Here is a 10,078-nt window from a genome sequence, read left to right as displayed (position 1 = left end):
CAGCGGGTCAAGATTGAGAGCCCCGACTCCAAATCAGCAGGAGTTTTTATAGTGGTTACAGCAAGGTTCTAGATTGGCAATTAAACCTGATTGGTTGTGCCTTGCGCACCCAAGCTGCAAACGGTTGCTAACTACTGATTAGCTGTTGCTAGGGGATGGCTGAACACTATCACATGCAGGTGGTCAAAATACATCTTGTGGTTTTTCTTAGAACTGGAATTTATGCCACCTTTCTCTTAAGATGGAGCCAAATTTCAGAATGGAGTCACTTAGGTCTCACATTCCCTTCTTATGTCACCATCAAGGCCCAATCATGGGTCTCGGGGAGTCAAATCTTTTCTGAGACTTGGTTGGTACTGGGACCTAAGCACCATTAATTGTACAGAGCTAACACGTTCTCCAAGGGTTAAGCAAGGGGCCCAGTAGAGAAGAGATCAGAGTAGTCAGCCATGGGGAGGAATTAAACCAGGATTCAAACCAACCTTGAGTCTGTTCTCACTCTTGTTTTCATTTGGCAAGGCCCTCTCTGACCTTTGCCATGGACTCTTTGATTACCCTTGAATGATCAATATAGAAACAACACTCTTTACCGAGGGCAGCACAAAGTCTTTTCATCAAGCTGTCTGGTCAGCCAAATTATTTCCTCGGGCAATCGGAGTATCTTTTTTTTTGGTGCCCGGGACAGTGGATAATAGCCAATTTCTTTGGCAGCCATAGGGCTGCCAGTAGGGCAAGAATTTCTTCTCTGTTTTTAATAGTTTTTCCTTCAGCTGTTAACAGTCCCCTTTCTCTGTAAATGGTCCCATGTATGTGAGTGGTAGCAAAAGCATACCTGCTGTCTGTGTATATATTTAGCTTTCAGCCCTTTCCCAGAGTCAGTGCTTTGGTTAATGCTATGAGCTCTGCTCGCTGTGCTGACGTTCCAGTAGGCAAGGGTTCAGCCCAAACAACCTCAGTCTCAGTGACCACAGCCACCCCTGCATACCTTCGGCCATCCTGAACAAAGCTGCTCCCATCGGTGTACCAGGTATCTTCAGCACCTGGCCATGGCTGATCTTTCAGATCTTCTCGAGTCCCGTGTACCTGAGCCAAGATGTCAGTGCAGTCATGCAGTGGGGCCTCTAGGTCTGGGTCAGGCAATAATGTAGCCAGGTTTAGGGAAGCCGGAGTCTGGAAGACAACTCGGGTTGGATTTAAAAGCAGGCCCTGATAGTGGGTTAGGCGGGCATTGCTGAGCCATCTATCTGGAGGCTGTTTTAGAACCCCTTCAATGGCGTGGGGTGTGGTTACATGCAGTTCTTGGCCCAAGGTTAACTTATCAGCATCTTTGACCATCAGGGATATGGCAACGATCATCCTCAGGCATGGAGGCCATCCAGCTGCAACAGGATCAAGTTTCTTGGACAGGTATGCTACTGGTCGGTGCCATGGGCCCAGGTACCCTTGGCAACTCCTTTGTTTTCATCAATGTAAAGCTAGAAGGGCTTAGTGACATCAGGCAAGCCCAAGGCTGGCGCTGACAACAAGACAGCCTTAATTTGATCAAAGGACTTTTGTAGTTTTTCTGTCCATTGAAAGGCCTGATTGTCTTTAGTTGCCTTATAAAGGGGCTTTGCTGGTTCCGCGAACCCCAGTCATCTACATATTGTAACAGAGTTAATTGGGGGTTCTGGAGGTGGAACTCACCCAGGTCTTCATGCAGAGCCTCATCGAAGATGGTGGGAGAGTTCTTGAATCCCTGTGGCAATCGGGTCCAGGTTAGCTGTCCATTGATGCCTTGTTCCGGGTTGCTCCATTCAAATGCAAAGATATGTTGGCTTTTGGGTGCCAGTGGGGGGCTGAAGAAGGCATCCTTGAGGTCTAAGACCATGTACCATTGGTGGTTCGGGGGCAGAGAACTCAGGAGGGTATACAGATTAGGTACCATAGGGTGGATGTCTATGACCCTTCTGTTTACCTCACGGAGGTCCTGTACTGGTCTGTAATCATTTGAATGAGTTTTCCATACTGGCAACAAGGGGGTATTCCAGGCCGACTGGCATGGCCTTAGAATTCCCTGGGTAAGTAGCCTCGTAATGTGTGGAGTTATTCCCTTGTGGGCCTCTAGAGACATGGGGTATTTGGCTGACCTGTACCAGGTCTGCCCCTGGTTTTACTTCCACAAATACAGGTGCTCTGTGCTTGGTGAGCCCCATGCCCCCAGTCTCTGCCTAAGCTTTAGGGAACATAGCCATTGGTCTATATCAGGGCTTGGCATGGGCTGCTTTTGATGTAGCTGATACTCATCTTCTAGGTTTATAGTTAACACTTGGATGGGCTTTCCTTCTTGGTTAAGGACCTCTGTGCCCCCGGGCTGAAAATGGATTTGGGCTCCTAACTTGGTGAGCAAGTCTCTTCCAAGTAAAGGATAGGGGCAATCAGGTATAATCATGAATGAGTGGGTTACCCGGCCCACTCCCAAGTCTACTGTTCTTTGGGTAGTCCATGAATACTTTTTCATGCCTGTGGCCCCTTGGACCCAGGAGGTTTTGTCAGAGATATGGCCATGTGGTTTAAGCAGAACCGAATGTTGAGCTCCGCTTTCCACTAGGAACTCGACAGGTCTCCCTTCCACTTTTAGGGTTACCCTGGGCTCGGGGAGGGGTGCCGAACCCCATCCCCCCTAGTCACTCAGTTCATCCATAGCCAGGATGGGGCCCTTGGGGTGACTTCCCAGTTTTTTAGGGCATTCTCTGGCCCAATGGCCTTCCTTTTTGCAATAAGCACACTGGTTCTTTCCCAATTGGGGGCGATCTCTATGTTCCCCCTTACCTTGTCCTTTGGTCACAATCTTTCTCAGACGACGTTCACGTTCTTTTGGCTCTCCCACAGTGGTGGCACGAAGGGTCTGAGCTAGGTTCCTAGTTTGCCGATCACCAGCTTTTGCCTGTCTTTTTTCTGCAGTTTCTCTATTGTTATACACTCTCTCTGCCACTAAGTCCTGAATACTCTTTTCTCCTAATCTGTCTACTTTCTGTAACTTTCTCCTAATATCTGGCTCGGCTTGGTTGACAAAATGCATAATAACAGCCACCTTTGTCTCAGTTGCTTCTGGATCCATAGGAGTATACCTACGGAAGGCTTCCTGAATTCTTTCTAGGAAGGCTGCAGGGCTTTCATTCGGCCCCTGTTGTACATCCCCTACCTTGGCCAAATTGGTGGGCTTTCGAGTAGCCGCTTTGAGACCTCCCAACAGAGCCTGGCGATAGACCCGGAGCCTCTCCTTACCTTCTGCTGTGTTGAAGTCCCAGTCAGGCCAGGACAAAGGAAAAGAAGTGTTGATAGTATCAGCATTGGTAGGGGGTTGACCATTGTCACCTGGAACCAATTTCCTGGCTTCATTTTGGATTCTCTCTTGCTCCTCTGTGGTAAACAGGATCTGGAGAAGCTGCTGACAATCATCCCAGGTGGGCTGATGAGTGAACAAAACAGTTTCTAACAGGTTAATCAAATCTCTAGGGTTGTCTGAGATTTTGGCGTGTTGAGTACGCCAGTTATAAAGGTCACTAGTGGCGAAGGGCCAGTAGTGATGATGCTGGTTACCATGTTCATCAGGGGGCCCTGTCACCCTTAGTGGGAGAACAGTGGAGTCTGCCGGTCCTGCCGGTGTGGCGGCACGCCGGTGGCAAGTGTTCTGGGTGGGGCCATCCCCACTGCCAGCCCCCAGAGCCGGCCCTCTTTCCCTGGCTCCGGCTGGGGCCGGAACTTCTCCCCCTGCCTGCTGTGGCGGGGGAGTGGAGAGAGAGCGGTAAGGGGGGTGGAGAAAGGAGATCTTCCTTGGTTCCTCCTTGGAGGACCGGGTAAAGCGGCGCGGTTGGCTCGTTGTCAGTTTGCCTTTTTCCGTTGCGTTTTCTGGGAGTCTTTTTACAGGCTGCCAGGATTACCTCTAGCTGCTGTTTCTGTGGAGGCAAAAAGGGCTTGACCCATGGAGGGGGGTCACATATTAGATTTTCCCAAGTAACAATATAGGGGACCTGGTCCAGGTGTCCTGCATGAGGATGGAAGGTGGCGTCTCGGACTCTTCTTGCGGTTCCTAGTTCAAAGGTCCCCTCGGGTGGCCATCCTACCCCAAAGGCAGGCCACTCCGAGCTACAGAGGGTGACAAGTTTAGTCTCTTTAACTTCTAAACGCGGGTTATGAGCGAGCTCCCTAACTTCTTTAAAATGGTTTGTCATGAGGGACAGGGGGGTGGTCACGGTCTGTCCCATCATCTCAGTCCAAGTTAAAAGACAAAAATACATGATAGACAGACAGACAAACACAACAGAAAAACAAAAAGCAAGACAAAACAGTCCTCCACTCAATAGGAGGCAAAACTGAAAATGGGACGACGGCCTCACGCCATGCCGTGGGAGCAACCCGTACTGTCCCTCCAGAGACTCTCGGGGAACTCTGTCCCCTACAGAAGGGTCTGGAACGTCTTCCAGGACCCCGGGTCGACAGCCCTCCAGTGCGTCTGCTTAGACCATCTGCCGACCTACTCAGAAATGGGCCCCTGACTTTACAGATAAGGAAACTCACTGGCCGGTGTTGACCCTCCAGTACAAAGATCCTGGGGGTCTTGGGGATCCCGGATGAGCCCCCAAATGTTGTGCCCAGATTTTGAGGTCCCCAAAGACCACCAAGGAGCTGATTCCAATGTAAACACATGAGGGTCGTTTATTCAAGCTCAAGCAGGGACTCCCAACCATCACCGCCGCAGCGGGTCAAGATTGAGAGCCCTGACTCCAAATCAGCAGGGGTTTTTATAGTGGTTACAGCAAGGTTCTAGATTGGCAATTAAACCTTATTGGTTGTGCCTTGTGCACCCAAGCTGCAAACAGTTGCTAACTACTGATTAGCTGTTGCTAGGGGACAGCTGAACACTATCACATGCAGGTGGTCAAAATACATCTTGTGGTTTTTCTTAGAACTGGAATTTATGCCACCTTTCTCTTAAGATGGAGCCAAATTTTAGAATGGAGTCACTTAGGTCTCACACTTTCATCTCTGAGACAACTCTTGGCTGATTGATAAATTTACTTTTAGATTCCAATTTGAGTTGGTGTTTTTGTTAATTGATACACTTAAAACACTTCTTGTGCAATGAGATAGTTCTTAAACTGCAATTACAGGGTTAACTTGTTCTACTACTCACTGCTTGAGCTAAGACAGAATGCCACTCAAGGCCACTTGGAGGTTTGTTGACTAGCCAGTACTAATTAAAATGCAAATATCAATAAATTCAATCTGAGACCAAGGAAAAAACTGTACAAGGGGCATTTTAAAATGCAGGTGGCTATTAGGCTTGTTATGATTTTTAAAATTAGCAGGATAGAAAAGGAAATATAAAAGAAGTTATAAGTATGAAGATATATTTTTGGTGTCATAAGATTTTATATGATAAAGTTTTGTCCTATTTGGATGGAAAAACAGATAACAAAAAAAATCTCTTTAAAGTCCTTGGCACCAATTCTGCCCTACCACTTGGTACACATCTAAGAATAAACTCCTACAGGAAGTCAAGACAAACTCTACTCAATGGTACTGGTGGATCAACTGGCCAAAATTATATCTAGAAGACAGAATTTACATGCTTCAAGTGAGAGTGTTCTTCCTGCGAGATCTAGCTGTACAATAGGCCTTTGGTACCTATCTGCCCCTCATTCAGGTAAAAATTCAGAAACAATAGGAAAATGGTCTCTTGGACCACCTGCCCACCAACAGAGAGCAAGGAGTTTAGTTCCTGCCCCAGGACAGCCCCTCTCAGCAAGAAGTAGCTAGAATAAATTCAACACTCAATATCCTGAATAATCAAGATCTACTACTCCTTGAGGGGGACATATAGGTAGGTAGTCAGACATGAGCAATGGGACAGGTAGTTCTTTATGCAAATGGTGGAGGATGGTTGAACTGTGCCAGATATTTTTCATAAGGGGAAATGTGACAGGGTGTGAGAGATCCTCAACCAATCTAAAAGGACCTTCAGTGGAGAGGCAACCACAAACTAACCACATAATAGAACTATAGACATCCCTCCCAGTGAAGCATGAGCACTGATTGCTTTAAAATACTTTAAATGGGTTGGCTATCCTCATCATATGCTTAACACTTCTCCATATGCACTGCTTCTCATGCATGCCATTAATTACTGGTGAATGATGGTAAAACACCTAAGCATCTCAAAATTAAAAGCAGGGCAAGAATAAATCATAAATATGCAAGAGTAGGGTATGGAACATCCTAAAACAGGAAGTATGGTAAAATGAAAGACACTGAAACAAAAGAATTCCTTGTTACCCACATTCTGGCAGTGTCCTGGCTTGTCTGTGAGCTGTATCCTATTTTACAGTAAGTTTTCTCTTTGAAGCTTCTTCATTGCTTGTTTACTGGTCTCTTGGTATTTGTGAGGTGGTCTGGGGAAATTCTTCTCTTTGGGTCACCAAGAACTAGCAAAGGGTAGGTGACAGTATTGTGGCAGATAATATAAAGTACATGTTCACTAAAATGAACAATGATAAAATTATATCTTCAGAATATAACATAAAGATAATAGCTGAGAGTGCCATATTTATAATCTTATTAAGGATGTTACATGTACTAAGATAATGTCAATATAAATTGAAACCATGTTGGTAATTGTGTTATAATTTAATGAGTTAAAATCAATTGTTTTATACTACATTATTTACCATTTTCAATTTGTTCTACTCCCTTTGGGACAGAATCATAAGACTAAAATATAAATTAAAATTAGTGCTATAGTGACTGTAAATTTTAAATTTCTTATCTGAGAAAGATAATTGGAAAGTACTTTCTGCATCAAATAGTAAAAATGTAATGGTTTCTAAAAAAATTTTATGACAAATAGTAGACAACCTGATTCTATTTAGTGAGATCTACATGTGTATGGCTTTGACTTTTCTGTGTAAACACTTAGTTGTGCTTTTTCAGATGTCTCATTCTTTTGTTGTTGTTGTTGTTAGTATATTTTTGCAGCACACAGTGTTTACACTTCTTTGTGGAGTTGGTACATTTGCGTAACACATGTGAATTCCTTTTGCATCCCCTCTCCCCTCCTCTGTCCTCCACCTCTTGGCCCCCTTGCCATTTGAGAAAGATATACATGCCTACTTCCTATTATCTATATTTCAATCTGCTTTTTATTTATAATCTGGGGTTCTCATGTGAGAGAAACCACATGACATATAAGTTTCTGTGTCAAACTTATTTCACTTATATTGCCTCAAAGTGCATCTATTTTCCTACAAATGATTCAAGTATATCTTTCTTTGTGGCAGAATAGTCTCTTGGCTTAAACCGTTTTACTGTGCCCATCTTTTGCAGTTTCCTGGTTCATATTAAACCCAAACCATCATGGTTAAACCTTCTCTACTCATCAATGATATGGCCTTTCTGCAAATTAAGTGGAATCTGTGTGGCACGGTTCTTGAGGTTTCCCATAGCTTGTCTCAGGGCCTACAGAGAGAGGCAAGTCAGTCTCAGGTCCTTTAGATCATGTCCCATGCAAGAGGAGACCCAGTGATCCCATAAGCATCTCTTGTGAGGCTCAAGTATTGAATTAGAGTTTCTGTCCAAAAAGGATGATGCTGGCATCTTTCACAGAAGCATGGGGGTGTTGAAACATTTGATAGCTCTACCTAGACTTAGGTCTCAGGTCCTTAAAATGGCATCACATGCAGAAGGAGGAAACCTAATGACCCCACAAAGTGTCCCCTGTGAGACTCAGTTATTTACTAGATAGACATTTCTGTCTAGACTTAAGATGTTGCTGGCATCTTTCATAGAGGAATAGAAGAAAGCCCTACTGAAAGCTTTTTGTCTTCATACTGGGGCCCATTAACTCCTTCAGGAGAAGGGTATTGAGCCACTTTATGGCTCTACTTAGCCCTTTAAAACTCTTATGAGATCAGAGTGGAGCCCCTCATCACTAGGACTCCCTTAGCCACAATGAGCCACTTGATGGCTCTACTTAAGCAGGGTGGAGCCACTTGAGAAACTATATTTTATATATATCCCACAGTAAAACTTCGGTACTTTCTTTAAGACAGTACAGATGGAAACTTCTTTTTCTAAAGAAAAAACCTTTAAAAATCTTAGGAACAAGGAGGACAGCTTTCCTTTGACACATAATCACTTGAGTTAAGTTTTTCCACCTGTTCTTTTATTCTGTTTAGGCCATCAAGGATGTTTCCATATTACCTGGATTTTTCTAGAAGAGACAAGGAAGGGAAGCAAACATGGTGGAAGCCACGAGGTTGATCCAAAACAAGCAGCCAGTCACGAGACAAGACAAAATGTTGGCCAGTCATGTGATGAGACAAAATGTTGACCTTGACTAAGATAATACCCTGAGACAGAAACAGTTATTTAGGGGGAAAGTATGGAGGAAGCTTTAAGCAAAAAATGGAGCAAACTGGGGTAGCTAGCTACTCAGGAAAGCTACCAGGTGACCAACAGCTATTTTTTCCCCCAAAGAGTGAGAAAGAAGTGCAGAGGAGGAGGCTTCCGGGCTGCCTTACCACTGCTTCCAACACAGAGGAGGAGGCTTCCAGGCCACCAAACCACCACATCCAGCACAGAGGAGGAGACTTCCAGGCCACTGTACCACCACTCCCAGAACCGAGGAGGAGTTATCCAGGACACCATAGCACCGCTCTCAGTGCAGAGGAGGATGCTTCCAGGCTGCCTTACCACCCCTCCCAGAAAGCTGCCATACCACTGCTGTGAACACAGGGAAGGTGAGCCATGTGGGCACCAGCAGCACCTCCCCTCCCTCCATCAAAATGAGAAGACATGTAAACAAGCCTCAAAACCAGACTTCCAGATCATATACAGCAACCCCAAATGGAAATGAGACGGAACACTCTGATACTCAAACATCTGGACTCCCTGAACTGACAACAAAAGAGGATCTGGAAAAACTGAAATCAGAAATAATTTCTCAGATAAGAGCAGAGATTGTGCTCATAGGGCAAGAAATGATTAATAAATCTAGACAGAAGCTGAGGAACATGATGGAAGCCCAGCATAGGAAACAAATGCAATCCATAAAACAGGTGCAAACAGATTTCTAGGAGATTAAAAACTCCATTGAAGTCTACACAGCAGAATGAGCCAATGTGAGGACAGAATTTTGGATATAAAAGACAAGATTGCAATTAGTGACCAGGAAAAGAAAAATTGCTTCAAAATTGTAAGGGAACATGAGAAGTCAATCCAGCAGCTGCTAGATGATGCAAAGAAGAATAACATAAGACTGACTGGAGTCAATGAAGAAACAGGAGTCATGCGGAAAAAGCCTAATCACCCCGCTGCAAACAGGCAGGTCTGCCCACACCCTACTGAGGTCCCCAGTTGCTCAGAACACATGCGGAATCAGCCTGCTGCAGACAGGCAGGTCTTCCCACACCTTACTGAGGTCCCCAGTCATGCAGAACACACGCCGAATCAGCCCGCTGCAGACAGGCAGCCACCTGATTCCACAATACAAAGATGCAGAGGACACCAGATCACCAGACGAAGGTACTGAGTCCCACTGTTCCCAGCCCAGAGGTAGGGGCTTCTGAGCCATTGTCCCACTGCTCCTGGTCCAAAGGAAGGGGCTTCCCGGTCACCATCCCTCCCTCTGCTCCCAGCCCAGAGGAAAGGGCTTTTGGGCCACCTTCTGTCCCGCTGCTCCTGGCCCAGAAAAAGGGGCTTCTGAGCCACCATCTCACTGCTCCTGGTCCAGAGGAAGGGGTTTCCTGGCCACCAGACCTCTGGCTGCTCCCAGCCCAAAGGAAAGGGCTTTTGGGTCACCATCCCTACTGCTGCTTGTGGCCCCTGTCCCACCTCACCGAGTTCAGAGGCGGTAATCCGTGCAGGTGCTAACAGACCCCAGCCCCAGTCAAAATGAGAAAAAACGTAAATAAGTCTCAAAACCAGACTTCCACATCACCTACAGCAACCCCAAAGGGAAATGAGATGGAACACTCTGATACTCAACCACCTGGACTCACTGAACTGGTAAAAAAAGGGGATCTGGAAAAAATGAAAT

General features: G+C 45.7%; 1 pseudogene; it reads right to left on the bottom strand.

Moving 5' to 3' along the window:
* Positions 1 to 858: 858 nt before the first annotated feature.
* On the bottom strand, positions 859 to 4,247 carry LOC147827537 (uncharacterized; annotated as a pseudogene).
* Positions 4,248 to 10,078: the final 5,831 nt, after the last annotated feature.

The sequence above is a fragment of the Heterocephalus glaber genome, unplaced genomic scaffold (assembly GCF_053883595.1).
Source record: "Heterocephalus glaber isolate CG9 unplaced genomic scaffold, H.glaber_assembly_v1.0 deba00001444, whole genome shotgun sequence".
NCBI lineage: Eukaryota > Metazoa > Chordata > Mammalia > Rodentia > Bathyergidae > Heterocephalus > Heterocephalus glaber.
Note: the sequence above shows the minus strand (reverse complement) of the source record. Positions and strands in the feature narration are given on the sequence as shown.